The sequence below is a fragment of the Vombatus ursinus genome, unplaced genomic scaffold (assembly GCF_900497805.2).
Source record: "Vombatus ursinus unplaced genomic scaffold, bare-nosed wombat genome assembly UNPS02011916.1, whole genome shotgun sequence".
Taxonomy (NCBI): domain Eukaryota; kingdom Metazoa; phylum Chordata; class Mammalia; order Diprotodontia; family Vombatidae; genus Vombatus; species Vombatus ursinus.
In genome coordinates this window covers 2,765,713-2,783,080 of record NW_020951694.1, presented here as the reverse complement: position 1 = coordinate 2,783,080, position 17,368 = coordinate 2,765,713, and the positions used below count along the sequence as shown (strand labels likewise).

The 17,368-nt window shown below is 39.0% G+C and overlaps 1 pseudogene; it reads left to right on the top strand.

The window, feature by feature from the left end:
* LOC114039362 overlaps window positions 1–16,911 on the top strand; it is a 49,014-nt pseudogene extending 32,103 nt beyond the window's left edge.
* Window positions 16,912–17,368: the final 457 nt, after the last annotated feature.

The following is a 17,368-nucleotide window of genomic DNA, read 5'->3' as shown; positions in this document are numbered from 1 at the left end:
AGAAGAAGTCTTCACAAACTTGGGGTAGACACTCTATTAACTCACCTACAGGTTTGAGATCCCTCAACCTAGTTTAGCTTGTCTGCCAAGATGGTTTACTGGGCTGTAGCTGCTGTACATGCTACAGCTTCTTGGAGTCACAGGTGAGAGTTGTATGAATCAGGTGGATACCAAAGGCTCAGCAAGCCATTACACCAAAGGTGCTAGTCCTCCTTGAACACTCATATATGTCAAATACATATAGGACTTAAATATTATATACATATATATATATATAGGGTTTAGGTATAAAAACTATATCATAAATAAATTAGAGGAGCAGTAAAATAGTTATCCTTTATAACTATTGATAGAAGAAATATTGACCAAATAAGAGATACAGAGGATCACAGGAGATAAATTTTGATTATATAAAATTGAAAAGGTTTTGCATAAACAAAATCTAAGAACAAAAAGTGAGAATTAAAAGGAAAACAGTTCAGTGGCAAAAAAAGTCTTTGAAGCAAATTTTTGTGATAAAGTTCTGATATCCAAGATGTATAAGGCATTGATATTATTAGAACAAGAAGCATTTCCCAATAAATAAAAAGGTCAAGGATATGACAGGCAGTTCTCAAAAGAAGAAAGACTAGATTTTCAATAGCTATATGTAAAAATGCCCCAATTACTACTAATAAAAGAAACGCTAACTAAAACAACTTTGAGGGTCCTCTGTTAAACTCGGACTTAGCTTAGCTTAGCAAAGATAACAAAGAAGGTAAAAGACATGTATTGCAGGGCTTATGGAAGGAAAAGCACACTAATGCATCCATTGGTCCAGTCGTTCTGGGAAGCAATTTGGGACTGCAATCTAAAATTCACCAAACTGTGCATATTCCCCAAAATGATCAAAGAAAGTGGGAAATATTAAAAAAAAAAAGTGATACTTTTTTTTTTTGGTAGTAGCAAAGTCCTGGAAACAAAGAGGTTTTGCATTAGTCAATTAGTTAGTCAATAAACATTTATAAGGCATCCTACCATGCACCAGGTACCAGGTACTGTGTTAAGTAAGTGTTGGTAGTAGAAAGGTAAGATGGTCTCTATTCTCAAGGAGCTCACAGTCTACTGGGGACGATAACATGTAAACAACTATGTACAAACAAGCTGTATGTAGATGGGGAATGTCTGAACAAATTATAGCATATGAATGTAATGAAATATTATTGAGCACAAGAATCTATGAAAGGGAAAGAGTCAGAGACCCCTGGGAGGATTTGCATGAACTGATGTAGAGTGAAGTGAAGCAAGAGTTATGATTAAGGCAATAATTAATCATTACTCCAGAAAACTGATGATTATACAACCTTCTCATCTTTTGGCAAAGAGGAAATGGACTAGAGACATAGAATGAGACATATATTTTCATACCTCAACATCACATGGATTTGCTATGATTTATTGAACTTATTAAAAGGGTGGGTTTTTATGTGGGCAGGGAGAAAGTGGTGGAGTAATGATATTAATATTAAAAAAAGAAGATGAAGAGAAGGAAAAGAGAAGCAATGAAAAATACTTTTAGATACACAAAAGAGCAGGATGCTCAGGAGACACAGAAGCAGACCAGTGTTGTGAATTTTTTTATATTCTTTAAAATAGCTGCAATAGTTACCTAATTCATTCACTTAACCTGTTTGCCTCAGTTTCCCAACTGTAAAATGGGATAACAGTACCTATTCCCAGAGTTACTATGAGGAGCAAATGAATTTGTAAACACTTAGCACAGTCCTTGGCACATAGAAGGCAATATATAAATGTTAACTACTACTACTACTACTACTGCTACTACTACTACTGTTACATCTTTCTGGTTTTTGTATGGGGAAATGTTCATGTTAATGTCTGCCAAATTTATAAGAATATTTTAAAAATTTGCGAAATGAATCACAAGGTGCTAGACATGGTTTGTTCTGAATAATTTTTTAAAAAATGAAATTGATCATATGTAAGGTAGCAAGCATTTTGTTACTGACTTGGTAATCATTTGTGAATCAGAGGTCTCTACAGATATAACACAAAGTTGCTAGAGCAAAGGTCAAAGAGGGGACGACCGCATGAGATCCTGGGAAAATAGCCAAGTTTGGTGAAATGACTTGTGTTTCAATTGAGGCTCTGCTTGTCACCCCAGGCTAGTCATTTAAAGCAATCTCCGGCTTTTCTCTTTGGTTCGCTAAACCAACGATATGCGGAGCCTCCCAAAATCCCAGAGAGGCACCGGAAGTGCAGCTAGGAGAGTGGACCCTTTCGGCTGTTGGAACACAAATAATGACACCCCACCCCACACACGCTTCCGGCCTATGTGACTTTCTCGGTGCACGTGGCCTGTGTCCAGAATTACGGATTGAGTCCGCTTGCAGGGTCCAAGTAGGGAGGAAACTGTAGCCGCTGGGGGCGGGCCTGAGGGCGGATGCTGTGCTTGCAAGCCCCGGGGGCGGGAGTTGGGGGTGGCGGTGCCTTGGCCCTGGGGACCCCCGGAGCTCGAGGCAGAGGAGCCCCCGGCCGGAGGGGCGAAGGTTCCCCGGTCACTGCGGGCGGGAGCTGCGAGGGCGGATCGGGAGAGGGCGGGGCACGAGACTTAAAGCCTCCGAAGGCAGCGGGGAACCTCGGCAGAGAGGAGCACCTTTGACCCGGCTCTTGGCCGGCTCGTCCCTCTAAGGAATGAAAACCTAAGTCTGCCTGTCAAAGCCAAGGATGGCCTTACCTACGGGACCACGCCCTCAAATTCCTAATTCCCTCCCCGGGCATCCAGCCGGAGTCACCCCTAATCCGCCATCCCTGCCATTGCAGCTGGCGCCTTACAGGTGGAATTCTCCGGGCATCCTGGCAGAGCGGGGTACATACATTCTTAAGCCGTGACCCCGTGGCAATTCGGGGTACGGTTCTTAAGTTCCTTCGTGGCAATTTGGGGCATCGGTCTTGAGCCTCAACTAAAAAGCCCAGTGCTTACCCTAGTGTGGGTGATGAGGGGGGAGTTGTAGTGATGGTGGTGAGAGGAATGGAGACATGTGGTTGTGTGTGTGTGTCTGTCTGTGTGACACAGTTTTGTTGATACACTTATCTCTCCCAGATCTCCAGCACACTTGGAAACTCCAGGATAAGATAGTGAGGAGACTTCAGTTTGATTTCACCCCGCACAAACTCCAAGCCAGAGCAGGCTTGATGGCAGCAAATTCAAGGGAGGTGGCGGCCCTAGTTCCCCAAACCCTGGATCCCGAGAAGGAAGGAGTCCATCAGGTGTGGTCCTGGGTTAGCTGCTGTGGTATGACTCTTGCTGTTTAAGCCATTTTTTTCTTTAGGTTCTTTGCCCCCTCATCACCCCCACCTCAGGTGGATAGGGAACATGTTCATGGAGCATCCGGGCCTCCAAATGAAATCTTTAGCATCATAGGTGAATTTGTTGAGTGTATATGCATGGGCTTTTGAGTATCAGATTTTAATTTCTAAGGAAGTCCAATAAATTAGTAGAGAGTGCACACCCTTTGTTAAGCGCCATGCTAAGAGCTGTGGGGGGGACCAGAATAATATTACTAATAATTTCTATTACTGAAACAAGACACAACACATAAAATAGATGCAGTATTTTACATAATCCTTCGCCAAATTGAGTAACAGACAATAAAGGCTACCAGGATTTCAGAGAATGGAGAAAATATTGTGAACTGGTGTATGATTCTTAGAGGAGGTGGGTATAGAATAAAAAGTAAAATATGGATAAGCACAATAACAGAAACAGCTATAATTATGGTGATTTTGTTGTACAATGAATCAACAGGCCTCGAATGGAACAGAGGGTTCTGTTGAGTAATGATAAGGTGGCCTATATACAGTGAAGCCAGATTATTTTTGTAGGGCCCCAAACTGAGGAGTTTAAACATTGTATAAGTATTTTGGGAGACGTTAAAAGTTTGTATTGAATGGTATGAAAGCAGTGGTAGAATGTCCAGTGGATTAGAGATAGGAGGCATGGAGACTGGTTAGGATACACAAAAGTAATCCAGGAATGAGATGATATAGAACTGGTCTAGAATGATGGCAGTAGAAATGGAAGAAGGAACATAGAGGAGAGAGCTTTGCTGAACAAAGCCCACAGAATGAAGGAGATAAAGAGGTGAAATGAACCAAAGTTGATTTCAAGGTATCTGCACTTTATGTGTTATGTATTGATCAGGAATCACGAAATAGGACTGGGAATTTCAAGTTTTTTTCTTGCCCTTATGATAAGGTAAGTAATTCATTTTTTTCTTCTATCATTCCAAACATTAATCTCTAATCAGTGCCTGGTTAGAGAGGGTCTAGGGATTTTTATATTATTTCATCTTCCTGTTACCTTGGAAAACAAACCAAACTTCAGGTTCCTGATCCTGTCTCCAAAAAACAAATTCAACAAACAAATCAAGAATTCTGAAAGGAACCAGGAAGGAGATAATTCAGACATAATCCATGCTTTCAAGGAGTTCATGATCTACTGGAGGTGAGGCACATACAACATTAGGGTAAAATCTATTGGATTGTAGGATTTAGAGCTGGAGAGTACCTCAGGTCATCTTGTTCAACTCTATCATTTTGGAGGTAAAATGGCTTGCTTAGGATTACCAAGGTAAAGAGTGGCCTAGCTGGGGTTTGATCCCAGGCGTTGTGATGACAAGTCCACCACATCCCAGGTACACAAGATTATTATGAAAGTACCAAAGGGGTAGAATATTTTGAATCCTGTTGATGTTTTTTAATTTTAAGCTTCCATAGTAATTACCTACTAAACTCAACTTAATTCTGCTATGATGTTAACTGTCCACAGACCTTGGATCTGGCACCTGGACAAGAGATTTTGACTCAGACAGAATGGGAGTCGAAGAGATTCCAACTCCAGCCTGTGACAGATGAGTCTGAATGTGTGACCCTGGAGCCCCACCTGCTGCTACAGAATGGTAAGAAGTAGAATCTATTCTGTTGTTTTTTTCCCTCCTGTCTGTGTCTCTTTATAGATATTAATTTATATAATGAACTTTGTTTCTAGTAGGTTTTAGCTTAGATCACATAGCCTTTAACATATATCTTACCTTGGTGTGAACAACTTTGTAGTTGACGTTAAGGCAATATTAACCTTTAACTTAAAATTTTTATAATACTAATTAGGAATTATTTCTCATTGTTCCTTATAATATGTTTGTTTTGAGAAATAAAGTAATATTTGAGGTTTTATTTATTTTGGCTAAAGAGAGACTACCTGGGTGGTGAGTAGAGAGCTGGCCTTTATAATGTTGCTCTGATACATACTGGCTTTGTGACTTTGGGCAAATCATTTAGTTTCTCAGTGACCCAGGAAACTCTTGTAGACTATAAATTTCAAAACATTTACTGACATTTGTAGAGAGAATTTCCTCACTGGCAGCTCCCTGTACTGGTGAAATCAAAGGTTTTGTGTAGGGCATGCATACCTCCACCAAAGCCAACTAAACCATGAATTCATGTTGGGTGAAAGTTTACGATTTAAACTAATATTAATATTCTTACATGGTTTTAAATTCTGGATCGTTCCACTCCCCTTCCCAGCCAGTATGTTATTTAGAAATAATAGCTCACATTTATATAGCAGTTTAGGGTTTATAGATTGCTTTCTTCTCAAGAAAGCTTTGAAGAAAATAGTAATTTTTTTTTTTTACATTTTAATTCAGCAAGCATTTATTAAGTGGCTTGTGTGTGCAAGCATTGTGCTAGGTGATGGGGATACAAAGACCAAGTGGAAAACATTCTCCTAGGTGAGGATACAATAAGTACACAGATTGATCAGTACAGCATATTTTGAGGAAGGAGATAATTCTAGCAATGACGGGGATTGGGAAAGGCTTCATAGAGAGGTGAGGCAGTGAGAGCTTAAAGTCCTGGAGAGGGGGTCAGGAAGATCAGGAAGAGGGCCTCAAATCCTGACACTGAATTTTTTCATCCGTATGACCATGGGTGAGTCACTTAGCCTCTGAATGGTAGGATGGTAGCTTGGTGAGTGGAAAGAAGGAGATGGAAGTAAGAGATGTTGTAGAGTTAGAATCAACAAGATTTTGCAGTTGATTAGCTATTGGAAGTGTGTGATCAGGATAGGAAAGAGTCAAAGATGACTCCTAGGTTTCAAACGTGGGTAACTAGAAGGATGGTGTTTTTCAACAAAAATAGAGCTTTGGAAGAAGGGAGAGTTTAGATGGGGGAAGAAAACATTCTGTTTAGACATGTTGGATTTGAGATACCCACAAGGCATCCAGATGGAAATGTCCAGAAGTTCATTGGTGGTAACTGGAGCTCATTCAGTTTTGAGGAAACATCTACATAGAGATAATAATTGGACTCTTGGGTATGGATGAGATTGCTGAGATGGTGTGATGAGAGAAGTAGTCTCAGGATGTAATCTTGATGGGTAGGGATGCACCTAGTTAACTGGCATCCAACAAAATATCCTGAGGGCTAGTCATAGACAGGTAGGAAGAGAACTAGAAAAAGACCCTTAAAAAAGAGTATTTAGGAATGATCAGAAGGGTCAAAAGCTGCAGAGAAAACTAGTACCATTTCAATGAAACTTCTTGCCCTCCGCTTCACAATGCTTAAGGATAAGGACAAAAGAAAAAAAAGGAGAAAGACAAAAGGAAAAAGGAAAGAAATAAGCATTTATTAAATGCCTACCATTTACCAAGAATTCTGCTAAATGTTATACAAATTTTATTTCATTTAATTCTCACTTCTCCCTGGGAGGCAGATGCTATTATTATCCCCATTTTACAGTTAAGAAAACTGAGGCAGACAGATTAAGTGACTTGCCCAGGGTCACACAGTTGCTAAGTGTCTACAGCTGGATTTTAACTCAGGTCTTCCCGACGTCAGACCCTCTATGGACTATGCCACTTAGCTGCCTGAAGAAAAGGCCATCAAACTTAGCAGTTAAAAGAGGTTGCTGGTAATTTTGGAGAAAAGAGTTTCAGTCAAGTGGTAAGAGTCAGAAACCAGACTGAAAGGGATTGAGAAATGAGTGGGAATACTAATATAAAGGAAAACAATGGTGAAAGACTTCAGATCTCTGATCAATGCAGTGACCAATCATGACTTCAGATGGCTGTCAGTGAAACTTACCTATTGCCTCTTATCAGAGAGGTGGTTACATAAAGATGTGGAATAAAGCATATGTTGATTTATTTTGCTTAACTATTGTTTACATGGGAGGGATCTTTTGTTATTGGGAAGTATCATTGGGAAATAACAGAAAAAAGTAATTTTAGAGTAGGAAATAATGCCTCAAGCAATATTGTCTTTAAATAGAAACCACTGTTTGTTTTGGATTGGATTGTTTTTCATCTTTGTAACCCTCAGTGCTTTGCACATAGTAGGCTCTTAATAATTGTTTTGGAATACATGAGTGAATATTTAATGTGATGGGAAATGAGGTAATGGAGGCCGTGGTGATGGTGGTGGTGGTGGTGGTGGTGTGTGTCTGTCTGTCTGCCTGTCTCTATGTGGTATGAGTGCCAAGAGTGTGGCAGCTTAGCTGAATGTCTTTGATATACCTTGCTATCCTGTTTGGATTAAATCCCTTTTAATGAGGTGAAAACAGATTTAGGAAGAGTGAGACAGTGAGTGATAGGATAGGAGACTAATGTGAGAGTGGAATTCCAGTGTTCTGGATTGTGGCGGTAGAGATCTCATGGGGGATGGTAAGATCAAAATTACAGTTATTCTGTTTGGCTGTGGGTCAGAGCCATTGAGGTTGAAGAAATGGAAATTTATCAGTAGAATGGGGATTCCAGAGGTAAATGGAAAGGAAGGGCAGAGCAGAATGAAGATCCTATCCAGGAGGGTAGGATGGTGACAGGAGGGTGCCAAGGATGGAGATGAGAGAGAAAAAAGTGATAGTACAAAATGAGGGTGTTTTTTCCATAGGCAGCTGGTGACTTTGAATCACTGCTGTTCATAGAGAAGGAGGTTAGAGTTTGTTAGCCAAAGAACGGAGAAATTGTACTATTTGACTTTGATGGGGGTCCCACCTTCAAGGGACCTGTGATGATAGATGGTGTCAGTTTTCTGTCAAGTACCAGGGAAGAAGGGGAAGTGAGGAGAGGCTTCCAAACCCATTCTGTTAAGTGGACCTATGACTGTTCACTTTCACTGGTTAAGCACTGGGAGTTCCTTGAGCAATGTTTGGCTCCTGGCCATGCAATGGTAGTTCAGGCTCACCTTCCTTGGGTTTCACTAGTGTGCCTACCTTGGGGTGCTGAGATTCTGAGAGGTTGAGGTATTAATCTCACACCTAGTGATTCTTCTAGCTAGGAAACAAGCTTATTTTAATATTAACCTAAGCAAATACAATAAAGTTTTAAAAATAAAAATATATGTAATGTAGTCCCAGGGCACATATAGGTTAAATCTCATTACAATAAATTCCACATGAGGGGAGAGATGAAAAGGGAAGGTATTCTAGAATTGTTTCAGAGAGGCAGGAGTTGTAATGTTGATGAGGTACCAGTCTCCCCTCCCCGCAACTTGACTTCCTCAGTTTTGGTTTGGGTCCCATGAAGACAGGTGCTGCCCTCAGTTCTAGAGTATCCCATGGGTAGTGATTTTTTAAAAATATAATACGAGAGTTCCCACTGATAGGCTGTTGACTTTGCACAGCCCTCCATCACTTAAATCTAATTCACTTGCAAATCATGGCATCACCTTTCTGATGCAGCAATCCTCTTTGAGAATGAAAGACAAACAACAACAACCCTTCGGATAGTATAAGCACAGGCAGACATAGAAGATACTGCAGCTCCTGATTCTAGTCCCAAAGGATGGTCAATCAGTCATATAACCAGGTCCTTAGATGTGGCTGCATCTCTGTACTTCAGCTACCTTCATGCACAAAATCTTTTTAAAAAATCAGCAGAACGGAAGGGTCAGTTTTGTCTACAACACAGCAGCGTTGTGGAGTGAATTCTGGGCTTTGAGTCCGGGAGAACTGGGTTTAAACCTGTGCTCTGAAATTTGCTACTTGTATGACCCTATACAAGTTACTCTTCGTGCCTGGGTAATTCCTTAGGACTTATACTAGGTCTTAAGACAGTTGCTTTCTGTTAAGTGGAAAGGTTCTCACACTATTAGTTTCCTCTGCTGATGAAATCCCTTCAGCAGCATTGTTTGCCCTGAAGACCTTGCCCACTGGAACACTGGGAGAACTACAGTCAATTTCAGTCAATTGACCTTGCCCTGTGAATATTTCTTTTTTTTTTTCTTATGAATTCTATATGTGTTTTTATATTTGACTGTAAATCTAAGAACAGTTAGTGTCCTAGGAGGTGCCTGAAACCTGGAATTCCTTCTCTTCTTCCCCAAATCTATTGTCTTTAGCATTATATTTTCTCTGATATCTGTTCTTTCTTCCCCTCTCCTCATTCCTAGTCTTCTTTACCACCCTCCTACACCGTTAAAATACCTTTTTTTTTTTTTTTTTTTTTTTGGTGAGGCAGTTGGGGTTAAGTGACTTGCCCACAGTCACACAGTTAGTGAGTGTTATGTGTCTAAGGCCTGATTTGAACTAAGGTCCTCCTGACTCCAGGGCCTTGCTCTATTCTCTGCACCTAGCTGCCCCTAAAATAGCTTTTTGCATTAAAAAGGTTTTGTTGATTCAGTTTTTGTTTTTATTTTTGTTTTTTTTGCTTTATGCTCATTAAACCCTTGCTTGCAACCAGAATGGTTAAATAAAAACATCTAATACAAAGACTGTGTCCTACATTGCATACAATATTCTGCCTTACAGGTTCCTTATCTTTCTGCCTTGAGGGAGGAGATGTATTGCATTATCCCTATTCTACGACCCTAATTGATTATTTTTGGATTTTTACTACAATTATCTCCCCTTAAACCTCCTCCCTCCATTAAATCCTTCCTTGTAATAGAAGAGGACAACATCATCAGGGAGGTGATACCATGACTGCAAGTGAATTGGATTTAAGCACAGGAGGGTTGTGCAAAGACACTAGCCTCACTTTTTCTTCCTGAGCCATCTGGGTCCAGTGGCAAGATATAGGTTGGGACGACAGGAGATGGCCTTGGATGCAGTGGGAGACCTTGGCATCTGACTATACATAGCTGTAGTCCCAACGTGTTTATTGGGAGCAGGGAAATGTTTACTTTTCATTTCTCTAGGACTGAGATTGTTCTTTAAAATTCATCAGTGTTTGACTGCTTTGGAGGGTTATCATTTACTTTATTGTGACCATTGTGTCTCTTGGTTTTGCTCTCTTCACTTTGTCCCATTACTTCATAAAAGTCTTCCTGTAATTCTGGTTATTTTTTATTTCTTATGGCACAATTTACCATGTATTCATATACCACAGTTTGTTAAGCCATTTCCCAGGTGATGGATACTGATTTTGTTTCCAGGTTTTAGCTTTATAGTAGCTTTTATAGTGCTTTATAGTAGTGCTTTTATGAATGCTGTGTGTGGTTTGTGGATATGAGTATGTGTGTATGGGTGTGCATGTGTGTGTATGGCTTATGTATAAACATATACACATAAACAAGAAAGATCTTTCTGTCATTTGACTGTTTGGGGGTTTATGCCTCATAATGAGATAAGTTGGTAGGCATGAGGAGATTTTGACTTTTGGGCATAATTTAATATTGATTTATAGAATTTGCAGAATCAGTTGGACCAGTTGCTGTGGAAGTCTCTTGCATCAGAATCCAAGATGCTGGGTTTCTCATATGTGCTTTGCTGTACTTGTTTTGCTCTACAATGCTGGGGCTAGTGGCTTATCAGATTTAAAAAATGCTTTGAATCATGAAATGAGGAGAGAGGGAGATGTCAGGTAAATATTATCCCTCTTCCTCCACCCCCCTTTTTTCTTGACTTTTCTAAATATGTCTATGTTTAACCTCAGTGGAATGTTTGAAGGTTTAAGTGGGTTTTTGGGGATGGGTAATTCATATTTTTGAGATGGGGTTTGAAGTACAAGTCATGAGCCATAGCTCAGCTGAGCTTTTTTCTCTCCTGTCCTACTTAGCATACAAATTGCTCATGATCAGATACTGCCACTACAAAGGAGAACTCCTGGACTAGTAGATTGGTATCTACCAGTAGATCTTGACATCTTACCTGGATGATTTCCAAACCAGTTGTCTGTATCACATTTTTCTCTCTTGGGCTTATAAAATTCTCATATTAAGATTTAGGCTTTCTTTCAACCAGTTCATTTATTAGAACAGTTTCCCCACTAGTTCATTTATTTGTACCTCAAAATGTTGTCTTTTCATTTTCATTTTTATGTGGTTCCTAAATTCTTTGCATTTTACCTTCTTTCTCACATTCTTAGTTTTTTTTATGGTATTTTTGATATACTATCATTGATCTCTTCCACCTTTCCTCCTCCGTAACACTCTCCTATCCCCCTTCTCTGTTAGAACTGTGAAAGGATACTAGAGGGTTCAGTGCTTGGATTGTAGATGGAGAAGTAGGCCAAGTTTCAGGGAACTGAGTAAGGAGGGAGAGGAAGGAAGAATCTTAGTCACTGCCAGCTGATCAGAGACATTTAAGTATTGCAACTGCATACAGGTTGGCAGTCATAAACATATGGAGTAAATAGAGTCCAGCTTTGTCCAATTGAGGAAGTTTTAACAATATAATAATCCATATACATGAATTCAGCATATTCCTGGACTACAACCTTTCCCCTACTATTCCTAGAGGTATTTGTATTCTCTTTCTAGTGTCCCCTTGCTTATGCCCTAATTCAAACTACATTTTCCTTAACATTCTCAGGCCTCATGAGGAAGCAGGAGCTCTCATCTAATTCCTTAGCTCTTACTACCAGTTTTATTCTGAGTTTCTGAGCAGCAGGTCTACCTTTGTCCCCAACTCCTAGAGAAGTCTTTCAACTAACTCACTTTCCCTTTTACTCACTATTCTGTGCTACCCATCAAGGGTTCCTTAGACTCAGATAGATTACCGTTACCATCCTTTATCCTCAGATATTCTTCTGCCTGAAACACAGATCTATATAGGAAGGCATATTTATTGTATTATTCAGTTCTGGCACCATATTTTAGGGAGAATGTTGGCAAGCTGTCCAGAGGAAGCCAACCAGGTTGGTGAAGACTGGAGATGAGTTGAAGAAACTTGGGGTGTTTAGCCTGGAGAAGAGGTAGGGGAGTATAGCTGTCTTTAATCTTGACTCTGCCACTTATACCCTGTATAGTTTTGGGAAAATCATTTAATATCTCTGGACCTCAGTTTCTTCTTCTATAAAATTAATGGGGGTGGGCTAGATGACCTCTAAAGACCTTCTAATTGTACATCTATTATTTTGTGTTTGATAGAGCCAGTGGAAGCATGGGAAAGTAGATTAGGAAGGTGGTGTGGGAAGCTCTATGGGGATCTTGAAGAAATTTTGGATGATGGGTGTGTTTATAGCTACTTTAAGTAGCCTTGTCTATATGTGGCTGCTATGAAGGTGAAACCTATGAATTCTGTGACCACTAATGGACAAAGTAATATGTCAAGTAGAACTAGATCAAAGTTAAGATTCAAAAGACATCTTTGACTACCCATACAAATTATGAATTGGTTTGGGTCCTATTCATATTTATATGTGAGTTGTACTCTTGACCCTTTTTCAGTTTCCTTCACTTTAAGCACAAGAATTAGGTGACATTTGCATTTTCTGTTTATTATGTCAGGTGGTGAGACCAGGACCACGCATGAAGAGACAACTTTGAAGCAGGAAATGTTAGATAATAATTATCAATTATTGCACACAGAAGAACAACCACCCTTATTTAATGAATATGGGAATTCTTTCAGTCAGAACTCAGCCATAGTTGGACTTAAAGTATTCCAAACTAAAGAAGAAGCTTATGATTGTCAAAAGTGTGGAGAAAGCTTTATTTCTGTGGCACACCTTACTCAACACCAGAACCTTCACAGTGGACCAGGTCTCTATGAATGTTATGAATGTGGGAAAAGGTTTAACCGGAGTTATGATCTGATTCGACATCAAGTTATTCATACTGGAGAGAGACCATTTTCCTGTAATGAATGTGGGAAAACCTTTAAGCGAAAATCAACCCTTATTGAACACCAGAATATTCATACTGGAGAGAAACCTTATAGGTGTAACAAATGTGGAAGAGCCTTCCGACAGAACACTGGCCTAATTGAACATCAGAAAATTCATACCATTGAGAAACCCTACAAATGTAATGAATGTGCAAAGGCTTTCAGTAATAGTTCAAGCCTTCTTCAGCATCAGATTGCACACACTGGAGAAAAGCCCTACAAATGTGATGAATGTGGGAAGGCTTTCATAAATAGCTCAAGTCTCCTTCGACATCATAATATTCACAAAGGAGGAAAACTCTATAAATGTGAGGAATGTGGGAAAACTTTGAGTAATAGTTTGAGCTTTTTTCAGCATTTGAAAATTCATACTGGAGAGAAACCATATAAATGTAATGATTGTGGGAAAGGTTTTATATGTAATTCATACCTTGTTGAACATAAAAGAATTCATACTGGAGAGAGACCATATGTATGTAAAGAATGTGGAAAAGCTTTCAGGCGGTCCTGGAACCTTACTGAGCATCAGAGAAGTCATAACTCAGAGAAATCCTATAGGTGTACTGAGTGTGGAAAAGCTTTCAAGAATAGTTCAAGTCTTTTTCACCATCAAAGAATCCATAGTGGAGGGAAACCTTTTGACTGTAATGAATGTGGTATGGCTTTCAGGCGCAAATCACGCCTTATTGACCATCAAAGAATTCATACTGGAGAAAAACCATATGAATGTGACAAATGTATGAAGAGTTTTAGTCACCGTTCACAACTTCTTGAACACATGAGAACTCACACTGGGGAAAAGCACTATGAATGTAATCAGTGTGGAAAATCCTTTACTAGGAATTCAGGCCTTTTACGTCACCAGAAAATACACACTGGAGAAAAACCATATGAGTGTAATCAGTGTGGGAAAGCGTTTAGCAATAGCTCATGCCTCATTGAGCATGAGAGAATACATACTACAGAGAAACCTTACAAATGTAATGAATGTGGGAAAGCTTTCTGTAAGAAATCATACCTCACCGGACATCAGGTAATTCACTCTAAAGAGAAACCCTACAAATGTAATGAATGTGGGAAATCATACAGTCGACGTTTCCGTCTTGTTGAACATCAGAGAATTCATACTGGAGAGAAACCCTATGAATGTAATGAATGTGGGAAAGCTTTTAGTCGAAGTGCACTTTTCATTAAACATCAGATAATTCATACCAAAGAGAAGCCCTATATATGTGATCAATGTGGCAAAGCTTTTAGTCTGAGAAAACATCTTGTTCAACATCAAAGAATCCATACTGAAGAGAAACCTTTCAAATGCAATGAATGTGGGAAAGCCTTCAGGCATAAGTCAACGTTTCATGACCATCAGAAAACACACACTGGAGATAAACCCTGTAAATGTAATGAATGTGGGAAATCTTTCAATCGGATCTTTCACCTTATTGAACATCAGCGAACTCATACTAAAGAAAAACCTTATGAGTGTAATGAATGTGGGAAATCTTTTAGTCGAAGCTCAGTCTTTATTAAGCACCAGAAAATTCATACTAAAGAGAAACTAGATTAATGTAATTAATATGGGAAAGCTTTTAGTTTAATACCACACTTTGTTGAATATTGAACAATTTCTACTTGGAAAAAATGAATGTGGAGAAAGCCTTCAATAAGAGCTCACATGATTCAACGTAACCAAATTTACATGATACAAAACAGTTATTTTAAGAAATGGAAATTTCAGTCCTGTCTCAAGCAATGTTTCATATTAAAAAAGGTATTGATTGAGTAGTGTCACTCTTATCTCCATAGGACAGTCCTGTAGACTCAGATATAGGGAACTATATTCTTAAAGATCAGTCCCTCATTACTTCTTGTCTAAACTGTTGCAGTGGCCTCTAATTGGGCTTCCTGCTTCTAGTCTCTCTTCTCTTTCAAATCTGAGCTCAACATTTCTGCCAGGTTGATATTCCTAGAACATGTATCTGACCATTTCATTCTTCTATTCAAAATCTTCCCTATTGCCTCTAGAATAAAATAGAGAATTATTTGTTCAGCATTTAAAGTCCCAACACAATCTGACTCCCACCTATCTTTCCAGTCTTATTTCACTCCCCTCATGTACTCTCTGTTACTGTCAAACCGGCTACTGGCTGCTTCTTATGCATGACATTTTGTCTCTCTCCATGCCTTTTTGTAGGTCTCCCAAATCCCTACCATGATTTCTCTTCCTCTCTTGCCTCTTAAATTTTCTAGTTTCCTTCAAGGCTCAACTTAGGTTCTTTAGAAGACAAGACCTTTTTCATTCTCCCCCAGTTGGTGCTCTCTCCCTCTTGAAATTGGTTGGTATTTACTTTGTATATAAATTGTATTTACTGATCTTTGTATGTGTTATCACTCCCAGAACAATGTAAGCTCCTTGAGGGCAGAAACTGTTTTATTTTTCTATTTGTCTCCATAGTGCCTGGCATAATATTTTGCACATAGTAGGCACTTGATAAATATTTGTTGAACTGAATTGAATTGGGCCAACTGTAAGCTCTGTCAGTGAAGGAAAAAGTATACTCGAATTAGAAGTAAGCTCTAGAGTAGGCTATCCATCCTGGAAAGCATTTTACTCCATTGTTTTCTTTATGTCAAGTAATCTGAAGTTTGTTAATAGAAGTTATTATATTAATATAGGATAGTGGAAGTAATGGTACTTGGAGTAGTATATAGCTTAATAAAAAAACTATCATACAAGAGATACTGCCTCAGTATCTTTGAAGAGACCAGTTGTCAAAAAAGCAGATAGAATTCAAGGAGAGGAAATAGAAAACAGTTTTTTGTTTTTTTGATACTGGATGATATAGGAATTTCCCACTATTTGTTAGTTATTCTCCTTCCCTTGTTAGGAGGGTGTCTTCACTGTACAAAGAAGGAAATAACTCCAAAGAAAGGTAGGACTGACATGAGATCTCAAATTGTAATGTGGCCAGTGACTCTGTTCTAGGTCTATGGAGCAAGAACACAAAGCTGTGGATGGGTACCCCCTTTTCAAGAAGAATCAGCACATGCTTCTGGGACTGTTGAGAGTAAGGAGAATCCAATACTTTTCACACAATTCTGAATGTTCACAGTGGAAAGAGATGAGGATGAAGGGAAATCATCAGTATTGGCTTCTGTCCCAGTTTTTGTTAATAATTTTTTCTCTATGACCTCTAAGCTAGAAGCAAATACTAACCAAAGAGCAGGCAAGAAGATCCCTATTTAGAAGTGATATAAGTCGCACCCTGGGATTCAGTAGCTTCAACCTCCTGCCCACTTTTTCATAGAATCTTAGAGCTCTAAAGGGAATCTAATCTGGCCCCTTAATTTTACAGATGAGAAAACTGGGATCCACAGAGGGGAAGTGACTCAACTTTGGAGGCTGTTAGAGTGCAAGTTCATGTGTAGGGTAAAAGTTACACAAACATCTAGCCTTTGCCGACCGTCTTTGGTTTATCTTTGAAGAGGGAACTGGGATTCAAAAGACTACAGGTATGAACAGTGGGTCAAATAAATCTTATAGGATGAAGTTTAGTAGGGACAGATGTAAAAATCTTTCACTTTGGTTGAAAAATTCAACCACCAAGGAATAGATTATGCATTCTTAGAAAAGTACATGTAAAAAAGACCCCCAACATGGAGAGTACTATCTGTGTACCTTTTGATGGACTGCAAAATCAATATGAATGAACAATATAATATAACAGACAAAAAAGCTAATGTAATCTTAATAAATAATACGTGTATGGCATCCACATAATAATAAAAGTATGACACTAGAATGAGGAAGCTCTTTATTATGCTATTCTCTTCACTGATTAGACTCTACCATATTCATTTCTGGTTGCCAGAGTTTGGGAAGGGTATTGGAAAACAAGTTCATATAGAGAAGTATAATCTAGATGATGAGAGGACTGGAAAACATGCCATATGATGATCATTTCAAGAAATTGGGAGTGTTTATCATGGAGAAAATACTAAGGTTAGGGGTTCTTAATCTTTTATGTGTTATGGACCTCTTTGGCAGTCTGGTGAAGTCTAGGGCCCCTTGGAATAATATTTTAAAAATTATAAAATACGTATGATTACAAGGGAAACCAATTATATTGAAATAGATATAAACATTAAAAAATAAACCAAAATCACACAGACCCCCAGCATAAGTGTAGGATACTAATCTTCAAATACTTAAATGACCATTACATAGAAGAGGGTTAGGATTAGGGTTGCACCCCTTGG